Raw genomic sequence first — 27530 nt, 5'->3', positions numbered from 1 at the left:
TTGGACCAACTTAAAAAAAGTCAATGTTATTACAATAAAGTATTCTTGATACCTTTCAAAGTAAATGATTTTTTTTGTACATACTTGTACAAAGAATCCAAGCAAGTCAAGGCCATAGTTTGGAGTCATCAAAATATAACATTCATTGTAAGATTCTTAACAATATGATCCATGAGGAAAATATATACCATAATCCAAGAAAAACTTAGTACTCATACACAGATTTTGAATAAGATTTAAAGAAAGCCTTAGCTTCAGATATAGCTTTATTTTTTTAAAACCAAAGAAAGCTAACATTAGTCTTGGACACATCTTCACCATGCACTATTCTAGGACTTATTCTCCATTCTCTAACCTTTCTAACCTCTGACCTTTCTAACCTCTGACCTTTCTAACCTTCGACGCAGATCATCTGGATGGTTGGGCGTGGTTACTTACAGCCGGACCTGAGCAAGGTTCGGAACGACACGCCCAAGGCACTCAAGAGACTTATCACAGACTGCTATGCGCTCAATAGAGATGAGAGACCCTTGTTCCCTGTGGTAAGCAATGCATTCATTCATACAAGGCATACTGTAATAACCTGCTCCCCGTTTCATAAAACTTTTTATCGATAACAAGTTGCAATAACTGTTATAAGCTACTCAAATTGCTGCATTTGATTGGCTGAGAGCAAATTTGTTAGAGAGTTATGAAACTTGTTATTGACTACAATTTCTATGAAACAGGGCCCAAAACTTTAACATTTTCAATGATGGCCATCTTTGTGGAGAGACTTTTTCTTTCTTTTTTTGTGGAAAGTAAATTTGCAATTTGCAAAAATGTTACGTTGTGTCAGTTGTTATTCTGTTATTTGTTATCGCATGAAACTTTCTATAATCTAAACCATTCTTGAAATTTGGCAAATATTTCATGCACAGTAAAGTTTTTCTGCATTGATATTTTGTAAACCAGCATTTTGCTAGAATTTTTAAAAAGTGCATCACAGATTTCAGGGAAACAAAGTAAGTAAAGGGAAGGAACGGAATAGATTTTAAGTTTTCCAAATGTTTTATCTACCGTAAATCTCTGTGTATAAGGCGCACCCCTATTTTGTTGCCGAAAACCCATGCAGGGAAGGACCTTCATTTAACATCGAGGTGCTGTTAAAGGCGCTGATTTGTGCTTGTAAACTTGTCACAAATGATAGTAACAATGTCGTTTTTAGAAGAATGTGTAAGATCATTAATGTAAATTAAAAACAATAGAGTACCTAGGTCCTAGGATAGAACCTTGTGGTACACCATTTGTTATATAAAAATATTGAGGAATTATTATTAGAAAGATTACTTTCAAACCAAGATGACAAACAAATTTTAGTGTTGTTGTAGTTTCCGAGTGGTGAGTCAACACTGATTACTGAGCTGGGAGACATTGCCAGGCATAGCGCCATAAACCAAAACTAAAAAAATAAAATCAAACAAAATAAAAGTAAAAAAATGTCTGTACCTGTGTATAAGGCGCACCCCGACTTTCAATTTTTTTTGGCGCCAAAAAAGTGCGCCGTATACAGGGAGATTTACGGTACCCTTCATTTGTATATGAGCACAACATATGTAAACCATTTAGATCATAAACTATGTTTAAGGAATAACCCTTGACTACCTGTTGAATAGATACAGTTAATAGTACATATTGCTCCTTTTGAGATGACTGAAGATCATTCCTCTTTCATTTATGTCCCTGTGCAGGTTTTGGCAGCGTTGGAGAGCTTGGCCAGGCAGCTACCGAAGATCCACCGCAGTGCATCGGAACCTTCGTCGCTAAATCGGGCGAGGTTACATTCAGACGATTTCATGTACTGCCCTTCCCCCAAGACCCCCATTCAAAGCCAATTTGCTGTCTTCCCATTTGACATGCGTGGATGATGACAGTTTATGCTGTGAACAAACGAAGCGAAGCGACTTGGCTTCTCACTTTTCAATTAAATGGACAATCGACTATCTATACCCCAAACTGTGGAAATGGGTATAATGTGATGACTTGTATGACATTTGAACATGAAGACAGAACATATCTTGAAATCTAGTGACAGATTAGTGGTAGAAATAAAAGCCTGGAAAGGATGATGAATCAGCATTCTTCAGGAGCTAATGTCAACTACCACAGAAATCTACCTAACAGAGGAACTTAGCTATCATGATGGAGAATATGAAATGAAATTTGTGGAATATTGAAAGAACTCTGCTTCATCATGCAACATAATTATGTGAAATTTGACAAATCAAGTTAAGATGATGCACATCATAGATGAAACACTTTGCGAGTCATCTTCTGGAAGACATTGTGTAAGAGATTTAAGAGATTTTTTTGAAATAATGGTGCATGGATCCTAAAGTGAAAATGGAATTTGAATACTACAGCAAATGCCTTATGACCGACACAATAGGCAATCTGCGACCCGGCAAGATGAAGAGAAGGAGACAGATCTGTTTCTGTATGACGGAACACTGCAATCGTCCAAACTGAGAGGACGCAAGTGTTAGGATATGCTGTGACAGGAAAGAAATCATCGAAATGCAGCACATCTGTAGATTTTTATCATGAAATTATCAATATTCAAGTCTTAGAGAAAAATACACACACACACCCTACGCATTTTATTGAATCCAAACGTTTCATGTAGATCATATATACGAAATACTGAACATGTATGTATGTATGTATGTAGATTAGTAAGGTCAAGGCTCACTAATACAGAAGATGCTAAGTTTTGAGATTTATTGTATATTGTTGAATTCAAAAGTTAAACTTTAAAAAATAGTGAATGCAGGGGAAAGTGGATTGTAATAGTAAATGAATTGTAAAAATCTTCAAGATGTACTGAACAGGCACCCAGGAATCATTGCTTCATACGTGATGGCACATTAAATATATATCTGTCAATTTTTAGGTGTGGTAAGGGACATCCATTTCTTTCATGATTTGTTTGAAAGTCTACCCTCCTTTGGCACATGTTTTTATATACTCTTATCTCATCAGGAAAGAGAGGAATTATGTGTCCTCTTAGCAATGCAAAATTCATATTCAGTCACTGTGTGAGATGGTCCACAAATATGTAAGCATTTGAAAATTAATTATGAGCCCATGATCATGATTAGATCACTGTCATTGCTGAACTTTTCTTTTATATACCCACCACCCTACATGTGCTTGCTTATGCATACAACTGACATTTATCAAACACAGATTTTACATCTGTCTATATATGATGATGATGAATCTAATAAACACATCTCTTTGCCTGATCTGAACACACTGCTTTTTAGAAGCAACCTATCTGCAGTATACTGCACCAAATCTGAACTCACAAAGAGACAAAACTATATTTTCTGTATTGGATTTATGTATTCTTCAACATAATTAATGATTATAAATCCTCGGACACTGTTTTTCATTCTGAATTAAATTGACATCTAGAATAGAGTTAGGGTTATCATTTGTTTAAATTTATTTCGAAGTCCATTTTTTAGACTCTGTTGATAGCTGATGCGCCCATATACCATATTACAGCATGAGTCAGACTTTGACCTTTTTACACTTTACTACGATCTCTTTGTCATCGCAAGTTGCACTTTATTTTTGTATTATTAACTCCAACATCATTTATACATTCATACTTCTGCATACTACTTAGTGAGTCTGAGTGTTAAATTTAATTTGGTTTTATCTGCTTCTGATTCAATTTGAAAGTTGTGCTAACCTGACATTTTCATCAACATGGCTCAAAGTCAATCCCACAATGTTAGCACCAGAAGACGAAAAAAAGAAAAAAAGTAATCTACAAAATAATGAAAACACACTTTTTAAATGATAACAGCACAATTTACAATGTGTTTTCTAAAAGGACTTCTTAAAATATTTTTAATAAGAGAGAGGACACAATTGTAAGACTGAATTTTTATTAATTGCCTTGAAAACACATAAACAATATTTTCCCTCTACATTTTATAATGTACATATGATCGTGCATAATTTATCCACAGATGGTGTTCCTAATTCCAAATACAATATTTATCTCTCAATTCTTAGAGAAATTTTCTTACAAAATAATGAGGCATTCAGACTTGCCTGCTTGTGTAGAAGCATGACTGCGAATAGACTTTCTAATCTTGTGTGTAATGTATTTTACATGTATTGTATGTAGATCAGACTTGTGTGTACATTTACTGAAGTAGCATTCTGGAATGAATATTAGTTTGTCTTTAATCTGATATCTTATAGATTTGGGCTGGTCCCAATATTGCGTGGATTTTGAAAATATTTGAGAGTAGAGAGAGCGAGAGAGGGGGGAAGAAAGAGAGAGAGAGAGAGAGAGAGAAAGCATCTATTTTTATTCTGTGTTGTGATCCATCTACCCACTGCATGAAATGTATCTGACTTCTGTCTGTTCTATATTTATCTCTTTTTATACATCATTAGCCCATTACATCTCACTTAGGAATAGGTTTTAATTATGGGAAGTGTCACATATTGCTTCCCATCTAGAGATATATTGGTCCAATTCAAATCGTTTATATTTATTCAAAACTTACTCCCCATAACTTATCGAAGACCAACAGCAGAAATTATAAAAGCATCACATTTTCTTGTATTTAATAAGAGGCATAATAAATTCTACATTGTAAAAGTACATTTGATAAACAAAATTGCATATTGTAATTGGAATACCTATAATTGAAAAGCAGATTAGGTAGTGTTATCTTTTTATGTATATTTCAATAATTTTCTCTGTAGCCATGCTAAGGCACAACCCATTATGGTCTTGATGTATTTTGGTATTTATCATTTTATTTATTCCATATTTAATGCAAGAAACGTTTTATTTTATTCAATTGAATGGTGCAGATCACTAGACAGAGTGGATTCACTGTTCTCACACCAGCAATTTTCATAAGGAGTGTTTGTGATAGGGTCTGTGAAAAATAAATCAATGAAATTTGAATTCAGAAGAAGAAAAACATGCCTTATTTGTAGATGAACAAGGGTTCTTATATTTCTCACAGTCATATCTTGAGAAACTCACTAAATTATGGTGAATTTTAAGTTATTATCTTGACTAATTTGGTAAATTATGGGTTGAATCAATTATTTTACCCTAAGTTGCTTTTTGTTAACAATGGGAAGCTAAGTTGGCATGACTCAAATTATTTATATCTGTGTATAGACTAAAAATATACTTTTATCAATGATGGCACTTGTATAATATTAATACAATGGGAGTAAGCACATACGTCAGTGGCATTACCTTCAAATGCATTCAACATATTTTGCACACACATTTATTTTGCAGTAACTAAAGAGGAATTGGTGTCAAGAGAAAAATGTTGCCACTCTGATTTTCACTCATCTAAGGCACACATATTTCAGAGCACTGCAGACATTTCTCAGACACTGCATAAATTGCTCTCTGTCTGCAAATTAAGAATTAAGTATTAGTGCACAAGAAGTCATTCAACACTTACAGAAACTTTATCAAATATATTTGAGGTGAAATAGCCGCTAGTATGCTCTCTTGTTAATATGCTATCATCCATCGCAAAGACATTGTGGAATATTCGAATACAGAAATCTCTTTTATTTCTTTTGTGTAAACTAGTTTCGTTGTTGATTGGGCCGAATTCCATGACAATCCAAATTAGTAAGTTCACTTTCTATACATATCCCTGACAACAGAGGATTTTAAAATGCACTAAAAAGCATTGCCTCTTTTGAATTATTTTGGTATTCCTTTAAACATGGTTCAAATCCTGGAGAATAAGCAACTCATTACCTAAGGGATGGTCATTTTAATTTGTCTGTAACTTTCTTTTTATTGAATATTTAATTCAGATGGAAATTATGCTAGATTGTATGAATGTGTTGGGATTATGTGTTTGCAATGGACAAATGGTAGAAAATAAATTGGACAAATGGACGGAAAGGAGATGATTATCACTTCTAATGGAGATGATTGAAAAAATGCTTTAGAAAGAGGAGTACATGTTTTTAAGAACAGATGTTATTTTTCTTGATTGTCAATGTTTGTATTATTTAATCATTAATTGTATTTCTTGATTTTTATGTAATTGTGTTATTTTTTTCAGAAATTTCAATGGCTACATTATTGCACGACCCAAATCAATTTTTTTGTTTTGTGGACTTGACAGAGATAAATAAAATATATATATCTATATATATTTGTACTTACTTTGAATACATGCACTGTTGAGACCGAATGTAAATCTTACTGTCTGATGAGAAACAAAGAAACTATTTCTATTTAATAATGCTGTAATAATGATACAAACTAACGTCAAATTTATGTATGTGCATATTACAAATGAAAATTAACATGGAAATTGTATTGTATGAACTGAAAAGATTAAAGACGTATTGATAGTATTTGACAGATGTATAGGTTTATGAGCATTGTGTGTAAAATATTGCTATATTACTATAATAAAACAATTTATTTGCTCTGTACAGATTCTGTTTTGTAGGAAACCAAGATTTTTTTTCCATATGAAATTTATTTACTTGTTTGTTTTATTTGTGTCATCATGTATACAATGTAAATTAAACTACAAGAATTAAAGGAATGGCCTTCTTTTGTATGATTACTATGTCAGCAATTAGTTTTATCGCTCTGTAAGGAAGAGTGAACAACAGACATTGTAAAGTTTTTAATGCAAGTATTTTGTCATGGTTGACTTTGATTTTGCAAATTAAATTCTCAAATTGTAAATGCACTCTTAAAGACTCGTGTATGTTTTCCTTGTTTTCACTCTTGCTTTTCTTCTCAATGTTTTTTTCTTGCTGTTTTTTTTTTGTTGTTGTTCGTGTAGGACTTTGTATATGACAAAATGTTGATGGAATATAATATTCCATCAATACAGCTACCCCCCCCCCTTTTCCTCTCTCTCTCACTCTCTCTCTCTCTCTCTCTCTCTCTCTCTCTCTCTCTCTCTCTCTCTCTCTCTCTCTCGCTCTCTGTTCTCTCTCTCATTATGTTGCCCTACCTCATTTCTGCCATTCCCCCTCCCATTCAATCTCTTTCTATATTTCTTTACTCAATTTGTTTCATCTCTCTCCGTCTCTGTCTCTCTTTTTATCACTCTCTCTATCTGTTTCTTTCTCTCTGTATCTGTTTTTACCTGCTCATTCTCTTACCTTTACTCTCTCCCCCCCCCCCCCCCCTCTCTCTCTCTCTCTCTCTCCCCCCCCCCCCCCTCTCTCTCTCTCTCTCTCTCCCTGTCTCTCTCTCCCTGCCTCTCTCTCTCTCTCTCTCTCTCTCTGTATCTGTATACCACTCCCTCTTCATCTATTTCTGTTGTTTTCTATCTTGGGAGGTGGAGAGGGATCTAGAATGTATTCTTGACAAATTCCTTCCAAATATTTACGCAAAAAATCCTTGCAAAACAACTTTAAAATATATCCAATTCAGTCAGGTTTAGGTGGATTAAATGTCAATATTTGACGGCCCCACAGGTAGCACATTTCATGTCACAGTTAGCTTTAAAAGCCAGGCTCCTGAATTTTTGGCTGTGACCTCTTCCTCATCCTTTCACTTACAAATATTCATTCTATCCGTCTACCCAATTCATTGTATTTTATATTTTATACTCCTCTGTATCTAACTTATATTAACTTGATAGTAGCTGTCCAATTTTTATAGTCTCTTCTTTTGAATAGAGGTTTAAAATTTCCTTCTTTTTTTATAATTATGGCTCATAAGTACTGGTGTATTTAATGGAATAAAGAAAAAATGTTCATCAAATTTACATTTTGCTGACAAATATAAAATGCAAAAAATGCCATTCTTAACATTGAAATAATTATTGCCTCTGATGAATTTAAAATTAGTCCAATCAATTAACACATACATAAACAGCAATGATAATGTAACAATGATAACATTAATGATAACGGTAATAATAATAATAATAATAATAATAATACAATAATAATGATAATGATAATAGCAAGAGATAATGGTGTCATTGGATATGCCCCAAAAACCCAAAAAATGGGTTGTCTCACTATTTGAGATGTATCTGTAGCAGCATATTTATGCCTAGTAAACACATAAAGTGTATTTTGAAAATGGGATCGTTTGGCCTAAGTTGACATTTGACCAATCTGTGACCTGAATGTAACCCACGTTGGTCTAGCCATGGAAATCCAGAATATAGTCCTATAAACATTGTTTAGTTGATGGAATCACCCCACGGGTTCCACTGATTCATGGGAATTGAAAATGTATTTTGGTAACTGTTTACAGCCAATAAGCAAGATGTTACCACAGAAACCTTTTTGTTTTGCAGTAATATATGGGCTCACATGTTGTAAATTTAAAAGACTAAATTAAAAAGAATCTTATTGCAAACTAATTGTGACTTTGATAAAGAGAAAAATGTATATCATTGCTGATACTATGTGAAAAATAATAATAATTTGTTATATGTGGCATTAGATGAGAAGGGGGTAGACTTAGACTACATTTTAATCCCATTCAGACCCCCCCCCCCCCCCCATCATTTCAAAATTGCATATCCAAACTTTTTCCCTATGAAGCCAACATTTAGATATGCTACTGACCAATATTTTGATACATTTAGGGATTAAAAAAAAAAATGTATTGATTATTTTAAAAAAGATTTACATAACAATAAAAAAAATTTAAAAAAATTAAAAAATGAAATCGATATACATATAAGTAGTAAATATAAATAAATACAATAATGATAATATTTTACATAAAGTTTGAACTAAGATTATGGTAGAAATTTAAAGTAAAATATAATAGTCTTTGTATGAATTACCAATGGCAAGGGGTAATCCTGATAAAACTGTCCATGTGATTCAAGGTAGAATTAATAAGTATTCATTAATTTGTTTTGTGATTCACATTCCCGAGAATATAACAATAATAAAGAACAATTTCTATCCAAATTTGAAGATTAAAAACATAATCAGGTCTACAAAAGTACTTAAAACAAAAGTATATACAACATTGGACTCCCTAAATAAGAGGAACGAATACAGAAAAACAACGAGAGTAAGCCTCAAATGTTAATAAAATATCCCGCCATTAAATTAATCACATAATAATGATAACAACATAGTAACCTAGTAACATCAATGATAATGACCTTGTATCAAAAGAAAGAAGATTAAAATCAAGCAACTACAGGAGTAACAAATGTTCTCTACTTAACAGAAATGTGAAATATGGGGGATTTGGATTTCAAAATTATTGGTCTAATTCAGAGGTGGTTTCCAATCATATACTGGGAACTACCAGTAAATCAAAGTAGAAAAACTGTCAATCATATAACCTCAAAGTTGAACTTTGTATTGTTCTGTTTTTACACCAATGCTAGAAAGCCGCATTTGTTTGTTTAAGTCAAAAGCAATTGTTATCATTCACCCTGTATTGTTCTTTTTTTTTATGCCAATGCCAGAAAGCCACATTTTGTTTGTTTACCGGTAAGTCAGAAGCAATTTTTATCATTAGCCCTAATTGGATATAAACAGGTTTACATGTTGACAAACTTACAAATATTCTGTTTCGAATCGCACATTCTGTAAAATTTAAAAATTATGTAAATAAGGTAATTGGAAGGATTCTGACATTTATCACTCGTGGAAACATAAAAGCATGGATGAACTAATGCCTGGACGCTTTCTTAAAGAGTTACGATTGGTCCGGCGATTGGTCCAGATCAAGCAAAGTCCTCCAATCAATACTGTCGAAAAACTACAACCTCCTATCTCTCATAAATTATATAGATATCCAATTGATTCAAATCTATCAACTGCGATATCTTTGATTCTTTATCAGACAGGGTCGTGGTTTATTTAGTTTAACCTGAAAGCAATACAATTTTAGTTGTGAATTCATAACCACGACAGGATATTTATATCCGATGGGTACCTGTCTTGTATATTTCTGCAGATGGCGCTGTAACACATTCTGTTTCTACCACCGAGTTGACTTCATTGGAGCTGACGAACACAGAAGCCAGTCAGAGCGCAGTAGTTTTCGTATTCGTTCAAAGTTTGTTGATGCATAAGTTTGTTGATGCATAGTCTACTTTCGTCCCCTTTATCTACCTAAAATTATTATATTTTCACTTTTCTTGTTCGAAATGTTTAGAGTGAAATGAATACCAAGCTTAAAGCTATTCTAATATCCAATGGATGATAAACAAAATACGTACAAAATCCTTGCAAGTATGATTTCCTCAACAAATTGTTCCTTCTTTTGCTGAATTGCCAAACAGGGTCTGTATAGTGGAATAAGTAACTCAATGCAGCCCCGTGATTGCACAATACGATCAGGTGCATTCGACTACTTCGCTCCGCTACGCACACCCACCGCATTGGAAGCTTGTTGGGTGTCGTAACACACGTTAAAATCCTCGTCCAAGAAGCCCGTTACCCGTACGTTAGTTCCTAAGCGAATGGAACTTGTTCTTACCTTCTTATATTGTACTTGTGGATATTTTACAGCCAAACACTCTTGAGGAGAATAGTTGGATATAGTTCTATGTGAGGGTAAGTTTTTACTTCAATCCTGTTCCTATTTTTCAAGCAAAATACCATGTTTAAGTTCTTTTCTGACAGGGAGCGTTATCGCGTCAGAGTTGCGGGCACTGCACCGCTGATGAGTAACGAGTGCACCCTCTGACGATTTGGACTCCCACGCTTACTTCTTTATTGTCGCACATTCTTTCTCAGAATTTGACGTTTTGGGTAACTGATCTAACTTTGTTATTCTGACTCAATAGGGGAATGGAGACATGTTTTTGGAATAGGGAGTAACTGATGTGGGCTTATTATGGAATCGTAGATGTAGATTTTGGTTTGCATGTTAACACATTTTTAGTGTAGGCATGGTGGTAGAAAATTGGGGTTAATCAGCTGATGAAGAGCCAGTAATGAAATGTCGAACTCAAACATTAGCGTCTGGCATCAATCGAGTATGGTTTTAGTGCCCCTGTAATTTGTTTATATTACTACTGTATTGCTAAAGATCGATGTGATTTGGAAATGAAAAATATGTTCTTTAAACAATTTAAAGACTAGTTTATGGGTGTGATTTCATAACTAGTTTACCAATGTTTTATTGTGAAGGTTGAGTGGCATATTGCATGAGTGAATATTATAATTGAAATAATTTTGTTAACTTATCCATTATCAGTACCACCAATCCATAATGTAATTGCTACTTTGTTAGTTTATTACCTATAGTATTGGCATATATACAATCATTGCAATGTTGATATGTTGTTAATTTATTGCAAAACTTCATCCAACTTTTATTCTCATGAGAAAAGATGAAATTCAGTGTAAGTTCAGAAATGATGCCCAAAATTGAGTTTAATTAAAGGGCATTTAGAATCTCCTAGTTTGTCTTGATATTGAATGAAAATCCATGACTTCATGAAAGAATTTCAGTTTCAAAGAGAAATATGGATTTGTTGGACTGCCAATTTTTGCTTGATAAAAGGGGGGGGGGAAGAAAAGTTCTCTGTTGACCCGTTGTAAAACAAGTACACCGTTTTGTGTTGGACTAGTGAGGTTCATGTGTATGGTGTTCAAGCATGGAGATGTCACATCTCACTGGGTCAAGCATGGTTCAAGCAGGGCATGTGAGTTAAATGGATTCCGCATCTAAGAGGGCCCTTTGAAGCAGTCCGTTGCACCGAGAGTCTTTTTTCCCCCTATCATAATCCCCTTAATCCCCCACCCGGACCGCACAGCTCGTAAATCTCACTCCCGAAACTGAGTGACATAGGGCTCGCGAAATGCATTGTTGGAAATACACATCGGCTGCTATCGACAAAAATGGCGGCGTACAGTAGGGAAGAGTATTTGGTAGGCGACGATTTAGACTTTCTGACTGATTTTGAGGAAGATTTGATTCTTGTATGGGAAGTTGGAGACCAATACAAGTTATGCACGTGTGAAATTCCATCAACGGAAAATCTTATTCGTTGCAGCGAACCAGAATGTACGGTTAAATGGTTTCATCGTGAATGCGTAGGCCGCTCCATGTAAATAGGCAGCATTTGAATACATGAATAGTCAATACACTCACAACATACAGTACAAATGCACATAATCATCCCGATGCGGTTGATCGGCAAGTTTCACAGTAGACTCACAATTTTAATTTTTAAATTATTCTTTCTAACATCAGAAAGTTGAACAAATTGTATTTTAATGCTCTTTAGGTGTCATCAATCGTCACTATAGTACTGCCTTTGAATAAAAATCAGTTGAGTTTTGTACAGTGGTGTTTGAAATGTTGAGAATCAATAGCACAACTTTGAAGACACGGCCAGGGTAGTAATGCAGCTATGTGTGTTTCCACCAACAACATCCAGCATGTACAGCCCAGCGAGCACGGCGGCTTTCGCGTCGCCGGTCCGTACTCGGGGTGAAAAGTGGTGATGAATTGACAACTTCTAACCCTCATTAAACCAAATGCGCAAATATACAACACAGTTTCATTTAGTTAGTTTAAGAGATAAACTTATGGACTACCTTCCTAGCTATGTAAAAATTTCGGAAACTTTCGGAAAATGTCAATAATTAGAAGAGAACGTGATGATGATGAGAAACTTGCATTCACTCTAACTCACGATTTCCTTGGTCGACTTCGCTGGTTCAGATGGCTACGGCTTCAGAAGAGTTATCCGAGCACAGCGAAAGCATTTGATAACCAATAGAAGGTTGCCTTGTGCCATAAGTTGTCAATTTTGTATTTTTGTCTGTTATAGCTATATACATCTTCAATGAGTATGACGTCATTTTCTCGGTGACTCGCATGGCTTCAAAGCCTTTTTTTTACGACCAAGTGTTTGGAGAGCTTAGGGAAGCAGGCCGCGTTGCGTAACACTTCGTAACATTTGGATCGCCAGAGGGCATTTGTGGTCTGATAAGGGCGGCTGTTGATGGATTTGATGGCTGAAGAGGGTTAAATTACTTGTTGTTAAGCCAAGTTAATCTTGAATATCTTTCCCTTGGGAAATTCTTTCGAGACGGAATCTCCATTTAAAGTCTCACCTCCCTGGTTCAAGATGCAGTCCTTACTTTTCTGTGGTGTGGGAATGGTCAGCGAATAGAAGCACGAGGTAATTGGCCCCCCATGTACCTATGTATAGGATAGCTTACAGGTGTGTGCAGGCCTTACATGTGGTGTTTTGAGTGGTGGTCCAATTTGAGGATTAGCTAGGAGAGCAAATAGTTTGCAAAGCTTATTTCACAGCCTTGGGATTGGGGAAGGGGGGATGGATAAGGGGAGAGTGAATGGCCTGGGAGAAAGGAATTCAAACATGTCTGGACTTGTTTTATTGATGGAGCTGAGATTGAAAATAAGGGTTTCATATAAATCTGGGCAATCTATAATTGAAAACCTTAGAATTGATTGAATTACATGGTAATCCCCTATTACTTGAATCTTTAGAGTGGTGTTAAATGATACTGCCATTTCCTTGAATTATCACTAATGATTTTAAAACTTAGACTTTAGTCATGAATTTTTCCAGATCAGTTTCCCAATTTGTTCTCAAGTTTCAATATAAAAATATAGTTGTGGACGTGGTTGTAGAGTTGCACCTTCTAACATTAATAACTTTCTTATTTTTCATCAGAATTTGTTTAAACTCTCACTGATCTGTTTCTCTCATTTTCTGCTTCTATTAAAACCAACTTAATATCAGGATGGACTTCCCCTTGAAGGTTGTTCAACAAGGTCTTGATAAGATTCAGTATCATTATCGGAGAAACAGTGACTTACAAAAATTTAAGGTTGATACATCTATCGTAGACTTGCCGACAAGTTACCGGTGTATTGAAACTGCAGTTGTTGTGAAATATTACAAAAATGCAAGCACTTAATTTTCAGTGTCCTCGGAATCAATTATTTGTTGTTTAGGTCTACTGAACTTAGCTTGACAATAAAAGAATGAAACATTGTATTTTTAGCATTGGTTGTACTTTTTTTCCTCCAAAATGACACACATGGTTGCATATTGTGTGAAAAATTGGATGAAAAAGCAGTTACGGTGGAGACATGTCTGTGTTAATCAATATAAAATGGTATAAATATGAATGAACATGTGGGAATCTTTCGTCTGTTACAGGAATTCAGATTTGAATTACAATCACTACCTGTAGTTTGATACTGCCATTTCTAGAGTGGTTAATTCACTGAATTGACAATAACTTTCGAATACTCCTGAGTCCTGACAATGAAACAGTAAGTAATTAATTAACGTAAACATAAGAGAGAACATGTATTCCTTTTGAAAGGTACACATTACAATAATGCTGTCATTACAGTTGTAGTTACTTACTAATAGTGGTGTTGATTTTCACGGGAATGCTTATTTCCTTGAAATTGCATTTGTTGTCTGTCCATTTTTATCAAATAGGTAATTCCCAAATACTAAATCTTTCACAAAATGTACTTTAAGTACTTAAAACTTCATTGTAATTGAAACTGTACAGAAGGAAGGATATGATTTTCTTTAGAGGTTATTTCCCCTCATATTATATACCCCTCATATAATACCCCTCATAGTACATGTATACCCATACTGCAGTGAGAGTGATTATGGAAGCCATAATCTATTTGGTGTACTTGCTTTGAAATGACGAACCATATCTTTATGTACAGAAATATATAATGCTTTCAGTTTTTGGAGACATTTTTTATGTCACTTGACACTTGTGCTTTGCATCATTGTAGCCTAAATGACGGTTCCGTACATTAATGTAATATCTTGAAGTCTCAAAGACAAGGCCTGAAGACCTAAATACTTTCATTTTAACCAAGTGAAGTAGCTCTCACACATGTTGAGCCTCTGAATTCATTGACGCCAATGCTGAGAAATCCTAAACTCGGGGTGAACATTTGGTCCAAGTTCACTGCGGGCAGACATGCTGAGTTTGGAGAAGAAATCCAGCCCCGAAACCAAAGCCCAGCCCACTCCAGCTGAGCAAGGTCGCCAACTCTACCGGAACTTGTCACATGTATAGCTCTAGGCAGACTGTGAAACTTACCAATCAAATATGCATTTTGTTCTCAGGCTTCACTTTTATATCTTTTAATTATTATTTCTTCGAAAAAGTTGGATAAATTTGTTTGCTGAAAGTTGATGTATCAACAGGCAAGTCATTGTGGTTACAAGATGTACTGTAGTTGTCAGCTGAGAGAGAGAGAGATAGAGAGAGGGAGAGAGAGAGATAGAGAGAGGGGAGAGAGAGCCAGAGTCAGAGCAAGGAGGGGATAGTGTCAATTGACTAACCTCTATCCCTTTAATGTAATTAATTAATTGAATGCCCTTCTGGCTCTCACCAGATGATATGTTTTATTCCTGTGACACACCGTACATGTATGTATTCATGGGCATTTGTTTGCTAATTTTAAATTTCCTGGATTTTATTACAAGCATGATATCTATGAATTTATTTTCTGGTAATCGTAAGTACTTATAATGTGTGGTTCATATTACTAATGGTTCTTGAATTCTATCATTCCCATAAGCTTGATACCTGTACATGGAACAAATCGGTTCCCATAGAAAATGGGTTAAGAATCAGCCGTTACAATGATAGGTGACATAAAGATCAAACTTGTTGTTATGCCTGTGAGGCTCTTAACACTAGTATTTAAAATTTTGAGCACTCTGTCTTGGTTCAGTACTTCAGCTATCCCATTCGTATCTCTCTCTTTTTTTTTCTTGCAAGAAATAATTAGGTTGTGTCTGATTAAGATCTCAGCATACCGGTACAATAAAATTGATTTGTGGTTCTTCTTTTTCCAAATCAACACCTTTTTAATAGAATCTGACATCAGGGAGAGTCAAGTTTACCAGTTCATGCCCAGTTTCTCACCATTTTTCGGCTCTTCAATAGGGTGTGGAAGTGACGGACCATTTCACCTCAGAAATTCCTCACAATGCACTGGATTTTCTTTTCAAGACTCCTGTGTTCTCTACAATTTCTCTTGACTAATTTGACTAGATTTAGAATTTGTGGAAATTCTAAATTTGTAGTCTGTTTTTTCAGACCACTTTTACACTCTATGCATTTTACTTTTACATATGAGATTGATTACATGTACAGTTTGAAATTGGCAACAACTTCATACTGCAGGTGTACTTTATTCGAGATTTCAGTAATTAAATGTACATAGCAGTGTCATTGACTCACTGTCAGGCTTATGCCTGGTTTGGGAAACTATTAACAAACATTAGTTTAAAAAAAGAAGATTTTGGATTGAGAACACAACTAGTAGTCTAGCACGTTCATGTACACATGAAAGCCAGTGAGCCAGCCTGCATGTCATTTATGGATAATCAATACCATACATGTTTGTGTGATGTATTGTTTCCCTCAGATTCAAGGGTGACCAGTACAAATGACAAGAAGAGTTTATTGAAGACTACTGTTTTCTTTTCTGAAGCAAGTATTGCTCACCATGAATCAACCAACAGGTTCTATTGACTTTCAGACTGGTTTCTGTTTGCAAATGTATGTGTGTGTGTGTGTCGTCCACACTATACCAATCTAGCACTGCTTCATACATGCAGGGGGTGCGGAGTGTGTACCTCTTCTACCACTGCCTGCCCTCCCAAGTATAGTCCCAATGTCTTGAGAACCTTTTCAATAAAAAGAGTTTGACTGGGTCATTTTCCCACGGCACCAAAATAAAAGGATTGAGAAAGGCTGGATTGGTGACCTTTAGACCTTACGATCTTTAGGAGAGCCTGTGGTGTGTATTTAGTGCTTTATGGAAATTGTAAAATAGTGAACCATTACCAGATTCTCAATTTTATTTGAAAGTTGTGGTCACTTTTTTTTCTGGTAAAGATGTGGGAGCTTGGATTAATTTGGAATCTTTCACGTTTTGCAAGTTCTACTGAAGCAAAACAAAAAATAATATCTGTATATTAAATTCTTTTCCTTTGGATGGTTACTGTATATTATGTAATTTGATGTGGGAGACGATAGTCAATTGTAGTTTACAATTAAATATTTTACAGTATTTAAAAGTGAAACATATGAAACTGAAAGAAAGTGTACATTTCACATGCTTCAATGATACTGGCATAGAAAATAGAATAAAAATAAACATGACAAATGTTACAATTCCTGACTTGAAAACAAAACTATATACACCTGTAGCTCTTATTTCACTTTTTATGTATTTTTAATAGTGCAATGAAACCAAGCATCTTGCTTTAAAAAAAAAACTATTCATATTAGTAAACCAACTCTCTCTTTTATAATCCCTGCTTTAACAGAGGTCAAGTAAGAATTTTAAACTTAATATCAAAGTAGGAAAATGACAAAATGTGAGGAGAATCCTTAGCTCCTCAGTATTGCTCTATATGCTGGGAAGTTCTAGGCTACAGGACAGGTCGGTAATCGAATCAACATTCTGTGAATAGCTCCCATTCATGATCAGTGCTAAGATACTATTACCTAGACATGTGCAACATAATCACAATCACAGAGAATCAATACTCGAATTGGAAAAATGAGAGAGACGGAGAGAGAGAGAGACAAAGAGAGAAAGAGAGAGTCCTACATGAAGATATATATCGTCAATATTGTAAGATTTTATTTTAACTTAATTTTCTGATCATAAAAAGTCATTGCCTATGTTGGCATAATGAAAACACGGCTTTTTAATGTAACGGAGAAAGGGTGAGAAAGTGATGGATATTTTGAACATTTTGTAGGTTACCAGTGCTGTCTTTCACATCATGTCTGGTAATGCAATCGCAAGGAGCGGAAACAAGAAGTCTTGATTTCAAATTTAGCCATCGTGAGACCAGCATGGTTTAACTTTAAAAGCAGTATTTTTTTGGCCTGGCCTACGTGTAACATGGAATGTGTTTCAGAGTTCAAAAGCAAGAAAAGAAGTCTCCTGCTTTTTTGAATTGCTGCCTCTCATTGTGTGAAGTGTCAAATTTGAATGCAATACATGTACCGGTAGATGAGAAGACATTTTTGGTAGAAACACAATTACAGCATAGTAATGCAATTTTAGAGTATGTTCATCTCCAGTTTTTCATGATTTTACTGCCTTGAGCTTTTCGTTGATAGTTAAGAACACAGAAGAAATGATTCTCTTATGATTGACTGACGGTCTGACATAGTTTTAATAAAACATACCGTACCTGTTCTTGAAGCATGTAGTTGTGAATCTTGACATCATTAATCAATTTTGGAGAGAGAAAAAAAAAATGTTAACTTACTGGTAAAAAACCCCAAAGGATCAGCAGGTTGTGTAGATGTATATGTACATTTCATTAAAATTCGTAATGTGTTTTGAGAGCTTAATATACATGTAAAGGGCATTCATTCCGGCTCTAAACAGATTTTATCGATCAGTGATTGTGTCCGTTTCTGTTCCCATGCCTCAAAAGTTGAATTGGTTTGGTCTTGAAAAAAAAGCTGGGAAACCTGATATTGTTTACATGCAAGTTCAAGCCAGGTGCTGGTGAGAGTGATATTACGACTCAGCGGGAACATCAAAGAAGCAGAAAATGTCCCAAACCAGAAGTGTAGCTGAAAGGGAACACAATTTGAGGTGTAGATTATTCAATATGTTGTGAAGGACAACTTTCCTCTGATACATGTGGCTAAGTTTTCTTTTCAGGAATAAATGCAAAATAACAGAGTAAATTGAAATTCTGAGAAAGAGAATGTGAACAATGTTGGCCAAAAGTCACAGAACAATTTTAGATTGAGTTTGAAAAAGAACTATTTACAAGTTACTGTACAACCCATTGACAAAATGTTCAATTATACCAACACAAAAGTTATGGAGGAAATCCCTGTTGGTCCCTGTCTCACTGGTTTGGTAGCAAGTACTGGAGTATGCCTGTACAGTAATCTTTAATTTGAAAAGGATGAGGGAGATAATGAAGTCATCTAATAGATGTGGAAGTGGAAGTAAATTATTAATGAACTTTGAATGACATGAAACAATGGGGAAAGTGACGTCTGTGCATGCATTGTAAGAGGAAGGAAATATGAAAGGGCATTTCATGTAGGAAGGAAACAAACAAAAAGTATGAAACAGAGATGAGTTTTCTGTATATTTAAATGGCAAAGTGTAACATCTTGCTATCCATTGTTATCATTAAATTTTGCAACAATGTATGTGAGAAATTTTCAATTCTTGGTGTGAATAAATTTAGCCTTGTGCTGCATTGCAGGGTCGTCATGTTCCTCTGAGTTTCAGGAAATCTTGCGTGATGTGTTCGGTGACTTCGGTGAGAAATACAAAAATATCATCGAATTCCGCCATGTTTTTGTGATGAGACCGAGTTACCTGGTGGAATGAACATGACCAGCGCGATGACAGAGCCCGGCCGGCCTTCGGACTAGACAAGTAGGGATGGCTCTCCAATCAAGTTCAGAGAACAGAGGATAGTTCTGTCTTGCCCTCTAATTTGAGAGGTCGTCTAGGGTCACCCAATTATTCAAGGTCTTTTCCCATGCCTGGATGTGGTATGCAGGGGATGTGTTTTCGGTCTGGATTGTAAAGTTGGGTATTTCTGGAGTGGGAAAGAAGGGGAGTTATGTTTTGGATAGGATGGTTTGTGATGTTGTCCAATGGACACATCGTAGGATTTCTGGGTATTTGATACGCCCATGTAGATACATGTGGTTCTACCAGTTGGCCCTTCTTGGCTTCTACCCTTCTACCCACAATGACTACAATGTACGTGTACATGTAGAACTACAACACAAATAGGTAGTCCTAAAATCTCCTAGAATAAACATGAAATGAGAACTTCACTTGGACCTAATTGTAGTTAAAAGAAAAAGAATGGTTATGTTTTTTTTTACTGTATGCAATCAATTTGATTTGTGTCAATTGAAGGGGGTAAGAAAATAAGGGGGAGAGAGAGCTAGAGAGAGGAGGAGGGGGGGGGGGGTCTAAAGGAGGAGAGCACTTGATAGTGCAACAGGGCTGGAGATCTAAATCAATAATTCCTGGTCCAGCTTGATCCTAGGACAATAGCTAAATCTGTAGGATTATCCTCATCCATTCCATGAGAAGGGACCAGCAGGAAGGGGCTCCAATCCCTTCTGTAGACTTGTTTGGAGGTGCATGGAGTGAGGAATGACCACAGCCCTCGAGTGTACACAAACACTCAAGCTGTATGGAAATACATGTACCTGTATGATAAGGAGTTAGAAGAATACAACCAGATAGATCTTTAAAACTATAGCAAATTTGTAACTTACGTATATATGCCAAAGATTTTATTGATGGTATCCATTACGAGAATTAACACTGCATCTCTGCTTGACTCTTTGGTCCATGAGTAGCATTAATGTAGCTGCACAATATCCTAACTGATAATATTTACAAATTAGGCAGTGTTTTGGTTTGTTTGTACTTATAATCTATATAAAAGAGATATATATTTATAGTCAAATTCAGTTCAATTTTGATATATATTCATTCTTATATCTGCAGTGTGAAAAATGAAAGAGCATACAGTGTACCTACATGTATATGCTGAAATGGTATCATTCTGCCTTTTCTGGAAAGATAACTCGGAATACATTACCATGATTCCACGAGGCAAAGGAGAGTAAGAAATTACACTGAATGACCCATCCCATGGCTTCATAAGTACCAAACTCGGAGCTTATGAGTATGGACCAATGCTCTTGGAAGTGTTTGAAAAGGCAAGCTTTTCCTCAAACAGAATGCCTTTCAGTTCATACTTGTCAAGGAAAAGCCCTGTAACACATTGTTTGTTTCCCACAAGTGCAAGAGAAAATAATCCATGAATCACACCTGAGTTTATGTAACAAAGGTATAAGCTCAAGTGTGAGTCTTCCTTATTCCAATTATCTACCCAAATAATCCCAGCATTCACCTCTTCTTTATTGTACGCATCAGAGAATTAATACCCCCTTGTACCCTTCCCTCAAATATCTCATTTACCTAACCCACCCCCATTGTCCCAAGGAAGAGTCATTGCCCATTTAATTCCTATGGACATCTTTTGTGAATGACCCCTCCAGCCTAGGACTCGGAGTGGTCAGCTACAATGTATTGTTACAGATCCCAGGCCATATGAAATGGACAGTTATTTGGACCACCAGATTGGACAATTAGTCCACCATTGTTGTCCACAAGGAACAATGATGCTATAATCAGGTTGTCCTGATTAGTGAAGCAAAGTTCTTTGCTTCACCTGTGCTTTGTTATTGATTGAGACTAGAGTGAGGTTTGTTTAAATTAATACAAACATTGTTTATGTACATCAACTTGGCACTTTATTGTAATGTGAACTTGGGAGAAATAACGTGATCGTACCATGCACTTCAATCACTTCCTCATACAGTCGAATAGGGTTAGTAACCCTGAAATATAAATGCCATGCACATTCATGTAACCTCAAAATCAAGTGGAATAGCAGACAATGGATTACTGTACTATTGATTGCACTTTGCAATTGCAGTAATTTTAATTCAGAAACCCGAGTCACAAGAAAAGGAGACTTTCACCTATCCACAATATTAAAATGCTTCAAGCTTTCCATTTTAATATAAGATGGAAAAATTGGCATCACATCAAAGTGGTTTTCTTGTCAAAACAGACAGCGAGTCGATTATTTTTCTTGGTATTTATTGAGAAACATGTACAGTTCAAGTTAGAACCATTACTCAACAAGCTGCTATTATTTTCTTCCAATATTAATTTTTGTCACTTCCTTTCTACACATTTTAAATTAAATAATGTTGGCCATTGCAAAGATAAGACAGAGAGAGAGCAAGAGAGAGAGAGAGAGGGAGAGAGGGGGAAGTTTCACAGAAGTTTACAGTGGAACTCGATATCCACTTTTGAATATTGGAAGATGATGACAATGGATGGAAGGACATTCCCTTTTGAACATTCAGCCATGCTCAATGGCCTCGCCATGCAGGTGTGTGAATATTTGCAGAGGGTTTCTCCAAAAGTCAAAAAGACATCCATATTCCTTCATCTTTGGTTCTCACGGAGTTGAGGCACGTAGCGAAGAAAAAAAGCAGAGGCTGTTTGTTCTCCCTCCTCTGCTAGTCAGATGGGAATTAGAAGTTTAGTGAATGAAAGAGAAGAAATGTCAGATGAATGCGGAGGAAGTTTTCAGTTAGCTCGGTCGGGCCAATGTGTCTGTCCCTAGTCTGTAGACTGGATGATGAAGACGCTGACTCCATGTCTGCCGAAAGATTGGAGTAAAGAATTGTTGCCTTGGTGACTGGGTCTAGGCAATACATGTGTGTTATGGTTCCCATGCAATGGTTATAGACAAGCTGTGGCTGTGTTGTTGTGTTGTGGACATTGCATCTGTTTTGTCTGTGGCAGGTTGTCCACCTGTCTCGTATCTTCGATCATGTCCTGTTTTACATGTAAGGATTTTAAATATAAACTACACATGTATATTGTTTGTTCAGAGCCAGAAGGACCATACATGTGGCTGTGTTAAGTATGAGTGACTGATCTCCCTTCTGTCTCCAAACAGACACCATTTTAAAACCTGATATTTGACAAATGCAGAATATGGCAAACAAAACAGCAAACATAACAATTAACAAGTACAGTGACTATCTTTCAATCTGTTTATTTATTTACATCAGAAAATGGAAATGGAACCCTATTTGTTAATTTTGTTCTCAGAAAGTGGAATTACTTCAGTGTAGTTCACAGGGTCATTTTTTAAAGTACAATAAATAAGACGTTTACAAATTTATTTAAGCTGTCCAATACTATATATTATATACAGGTCTAAACACTAACTTTTTACAGTCTGTAGGTTCTACCTTCTTTATGTCCAGTGTAAAAAAAAAAGTGTTTGGAGGAGCTCTTGTGGATGTGCCATCAGAAAGTTATGATGATGGTTTTATGTCTTTTATTTATCTGTTATTTTACCAGAGCTCTTTAGTTTTAGAGGGTCACAACATTTAATCTCTCACCACTCCCATGTTTATCTCTCACCACTCCCATGTTATGTTGTTCACCACTGTGGTCATGGCTGTGGTCATGGTTTCGTCAGTGTATCTCAACAGGGTAATGTTCTTTAGGCGATGAAAAATAGAGGGTAATTGACCAGGTTGTTGTGAGATCACAGTGTTCCATGGCTACTGTTTGTGCCTCTAGGGGTGCAATGCTTACCCCTCTCATGTTCCATGTTCAAGGAGCTAGCTTGCTCAGCTCAGTAGGTTATTTTTATCCTCTCCCTATTCACTCAGACGATGGAGGTCGGGATGAATCCAATGCACGGGCCTCTCAATGTTCTGCTACATAGAGTTTATTTACAATTTATGTGTGTCTTGTCGCCGCCGTGTGTTAGAGATTTAGGAATACCACAGATATTTGTAGAAAAAGCAATATTTCCAGGAGTATAGCAACTTACATCAGTAGTCAGTATTCATATTTTTATTTAATGGGTATGTTTTGCTCCATGTATTTTTAAAATTAAATTGTTATAGTACATAGGGGAAAGACTTGCGTGGTGTGGACAGTCAAACCTATGAGTACTAAACATGAGAGAGGAGAGAGAGAGAGAGAGAATCGGTGTGTGTGTGGAAAAAAGAGGTAAAGGGAACGGGAAGAAAATAGAGATGTAGATTTGTTAGGAGTAAACTTGTGTAAATGGCGAAATTCCTGGAAGAAAGAAATCTTGAACAAAAAACAGAAGAAGAAAAAGAGAGTGAGGCTGCATTATTTTCAAGTGCCAATATGATAATTTCCTATTTCTTTGGCCCATATTGAACAAGTCCTTCGAAGGAGTATAACGCTAAGTGCTTGTGAATGCCTGCTGTAACTATACCAACAAAGATTTTGTATTTGAAAGCTTTGAAAGTGATCCCTCTTTCTTATTATTGGGTCACGAGGTAGGAGAAAACTCTCTGTTTTTGACCTACGCTGACATGACTCTTTTGTGGAGAGCTCAACTTGAAACGGTTCACGACCCTTTGAAGCCCTTCTGGGCGTATGCTTTTTGTATGGGTTTGTTAGTGCCAAAATGGGTGTAGTTGGGGCCCATTATGGTACTCCAACATGAGATTGGCAAGTTTTTTAAGGATTTGAGGAAGTAGGAGTTACAATAGAGGCAAATTCACCATTACATTTTGTAGTAACATTTTTCTTTTTCTGTCTGTATAATACAAGAAGCCAAGAACATGGCCTTGCTTCCTGATGAGTAGCTGTCACTCATTTTCGGATATTCAATAGATTTACACAAAAATTGGTCTTGTGGGTACATGTAGGATTCTGTGATATTTTTCTGTTAAAATAATTCATTTTGGTCGTACATTCAACATACCTGTATACTGTACATGTACATGTATCTACAGTAGTATTGTAATACCAGAAACTTTTTGCAAGTCATTGAAGATAAACTATTTTCTACATTGACATGAACCTAGAAATTGTTGCAAAGTGACACATATATTGTGGTAAATTAATCGTTTTCACAGCACAAGCCTTTTTCTAATCTTGATATCCCTGAAATTTGCGAGAGCTTTAGATAATGACTTGCGTGGGTCAATACTAAAAATACTGAACCTCATAATGTTAGCCTACCTGTTAAGAATAGAAACTCAAGCACGATTGTATATGTGTAATAACGCAAAAATAGACTTGGGCAATAGATCCGGATGTGTTTCTCATGGCTTCCCAACTTTTTCTCCTTCAATCAAACTGTAAGAAGCCAACACCCGCCCCCTTTCGTAAAACTATTCAAATACAATATTTGCTCACACAATGACACAACCGATAAATGCACAGCTCACACCATGCATGCAACCAGTGGCATTGCTAACATTCCAGAGCTTCTCGCTCTGAATCAGGGTATTGCGAAACTACCATGAAAGCAAAGAAAAAGCAAAGAATAGGCAGAGAGATAGAATAAAAGGGAAAGAGTAAGGGACAAAGCAAAGGAGTACAATGGATAGCTGAGTCCTTTTGGTTAAATGAAATAAAAGAGATAAACCCTCACTTGTCTGTCTTGTAGCCGTGATTTTTTTCCCCTTTCTCATCTCTGATTCTCTGTTCTATGTTGGACTAGAGAGAGAGAGAGAGAGAGAGAGAGAGAGAGAGAGGATAATGTTTGCAGCTCGGACTAGAAAAGTTAAGATGTTGGGGAAATAAAAGCATTGTGAATGAATACAATGGGTGGATTGTTTAGATGTAAACCATGGTAATGTTGAATAGAACCCTCTCTCATCCTTAAAACAGTCATCACAGTGGGAAGAAGATTTCATTTATTGGTATTACCCCAGATCAAACAAGTCTATAAAAACTATAAAAAGGAAGACTTCTACACTGTACACAAAGGTATGAAAGGGTATTGCGTATCTACCCAAGTACATTTGTAGATTTGTTTTACCACTACCATTTTTGTATATTTATTGTGTAACCTTTGTTTTAAATTTTGTTACATTTTCAGACTAAATAAGTTTCTTTTCTCTTGCATGATGACATACATGAATATATGAGAAATTAATGAAATGTTTCAAATGTACTCTCATAATCTTATGAATTTTTCATTTTTCATTTTATTCTTCAGGATAAAGGGGCAGTCAGAAGACAGATCTTTAGACACCAAACCAACTTTTACATTGCTTCAGAAAACAGAACTGAAATGTAAGTTTTCAACCACTTTGTAATCTACAGAAATGTTCCAGAAATACAGTTTCAGAAATACAGTTTCAGAAATACAGTTTCAGCTACCTTTAAAACCACAGGAATGTTTCATGAGTACTAAGACCTATAGGCGCATTTATACTGTCAAATACCTCATTTTGAAAAGTCGCGATGTTTCGTGCACCCGGTTACACTTGTGCTGAAACATCACCGACGGAGCTGTTCAGCGATGTTTTGGCGTGTTTCGGTTGGTAATGCGCATGCGCAGTCTTCCCGACCTTTGACCCCGGCCTGCTATAAGATTTTTAGCGCGCGCAATTTCCAGCTAGCGCTATAGCTAGCTAAATAGCGATACATCCCATGCGCATGCATGCGATATGTTTTGTTTATCTCGCGTGTAGTATTTGAGGCAAGAGTGGATAAGTTACGAAGTACGGACTACGGCTGCTGATTCAGTTTTCCCAAATTCAATCGAAATCTAGTAGTAAAAACGATATGGGAAGGTTAAGAAAATCATCGTTGTTAATTCGAATTATGAGAATTCGCCGACGTCGTAGGGAAAGTGATCGTCGTGCTCGTTTTTTTAGGTACTTTATGAGGCGACAGCAAGAGCTCATGATCTCCCTGCCTCCACATCGAAATCAAGAACTTCATCTCATCATCAGTCCAATGGGAATTGTTCACTTCCATATTAATTAATCTAACAAAACACTCAAATACTACTACTAGACAGATATGGCCAGACGGGAATAACGAAGATTGAATAAAGGATGAGTTAACGGAATTGGAACAAACGGAGCTGAATGAACGGATAACACGCGCGACGATGGAAATGCTATAAATATCACACGGGAAGAACGTGGTTTAAAAGAGCGCGGGTAACAATCCGGAAGTGCCGGAAGTCACGTGCCTAACATCGCGATGTTACAACTGCGAGCGGTTATACTTGCCAAACACGCCAAAACACGCCAAAACACGCCAAAAGATCACACTTCGTTTTGGAATGTTTGGGGCTTGGCATGTCTGCCGGTAAAGCGTAGTTGCCCTTGGTAACATCGCGGCCAGGCTCCGGTTTGGCATTTTTTGGCGTGTTTGGATGACAGTGTAACTGCCCCTACTGATGATTTGTCTTCGGTAATATTTGCTCCTTGAAATGGAATAAAGACATGACAGAAATTTGACACAAACGTCTGTATTCTACTTATTCGGATAAACTGACCCTGGGTCGAGATCTGTATAACAAAAGGAAAACTTTGACCTCAGACTAACTTCATTTTCTAAAACTTGACTTTGGAAAAAAGCTTAAAGCCCACCCTCTGGTTTAAATTTTAGTAGAATATGGCCAAAATATTGTGTCATGGATTTTATAACCAATGATTGAGGGCATATGTTTACAATTTTACATGTAACGGTAGGCTTTATTTAATCTTCTCAACATTTTTCAAAAACCATATTCAGAAGAGTTAGTATCATAAGGAATGGATGTAGATTGTAGAATTACAGTATGCTCAGCCCAATTTATCTATCTATGTTAGAATTTCATGTTTGAACTAATATTAGTACATGTGACCTGTACCAGTCAGCTGCTCATGAAAACCAATGTTTTGACATTATTTCATCAAATCAAGAATACATCTAATCAAGTGAAACTCGGGGAAACTAATCCATCACAGCATGACATCTGAGTAAACACAGAATATCACTTTTTAAGCTACGCTATTTCAAAGGAAATTTGCCTTTTCTGTCATGAGTTTTGTTATGATTTTTTGTTTAATAAATGCAGACTCCATCCTTCAAATAGTACAGGGTATGTTTTGATAAC

General features: G+C 36.0%; 1 protein-coding gene and 1 long non-coding RNA gene across 3 annotated transcripts in view; both read left to right on the top strand.

Moving 5' to 3' along the window:
* LOC755670 overlaps positions 1-6775 on the top strand; it is a 59942-nt gene extending 53167 nt beyond the window's left edge. For both annotated transcript variants that reach the window (XR_004063836.1, XR_004063835.1), the window contains 2 exons: positions 408-542; positions 1731-6775. This is a non-coding gene — a long non-coding RNA (serine/threonine-protein kinase A-Raf). The remainder of the gene's footprint in view (positions 1-407; positions 543-1730) is intronic.
* Positions 6776-10437: 3662 nt separating this feature from the next.
* LOC589422 (plexin-A2) overlaps positions 10438-27530 on the top strand; it is a 102447-nt gene continuing 85354 nt past the window's right edge. The window contains exons 1-2 of the mRNA XM_030983532.1: positions 10438-10581; positions 25632-25708. The gene's annotated coding sequence lies outside the window, so the exon portion shown is untranslated. The remainder of the gene's footprint in view (positions 10582-25631; positions 25709-27530) is intronic.

This window comes from Strongylocentrotus purpuratus, unplaced genomic scaffold (assembly GCF_000002235.5).
Source record: "Strongylocentrotus purpuratus isolate Spur 01 unplaced genomic scaffold, Spur_5.0 spur5_contig_829, whole genome shotgun sequence".
Lineage (NCBI taxonomy): Eukaryota > Metazoa > Echinodermata > Echinoidea > Camarodonta > Strongylocentrotidae > Strongylocentrotus > Strongylocentrotus purpuratus.
The sequence above is the reverse complement of the archived record's forward strand: the minus strand, read 5'-3'. Positions and strand labels throughout refer to the sequence as shown.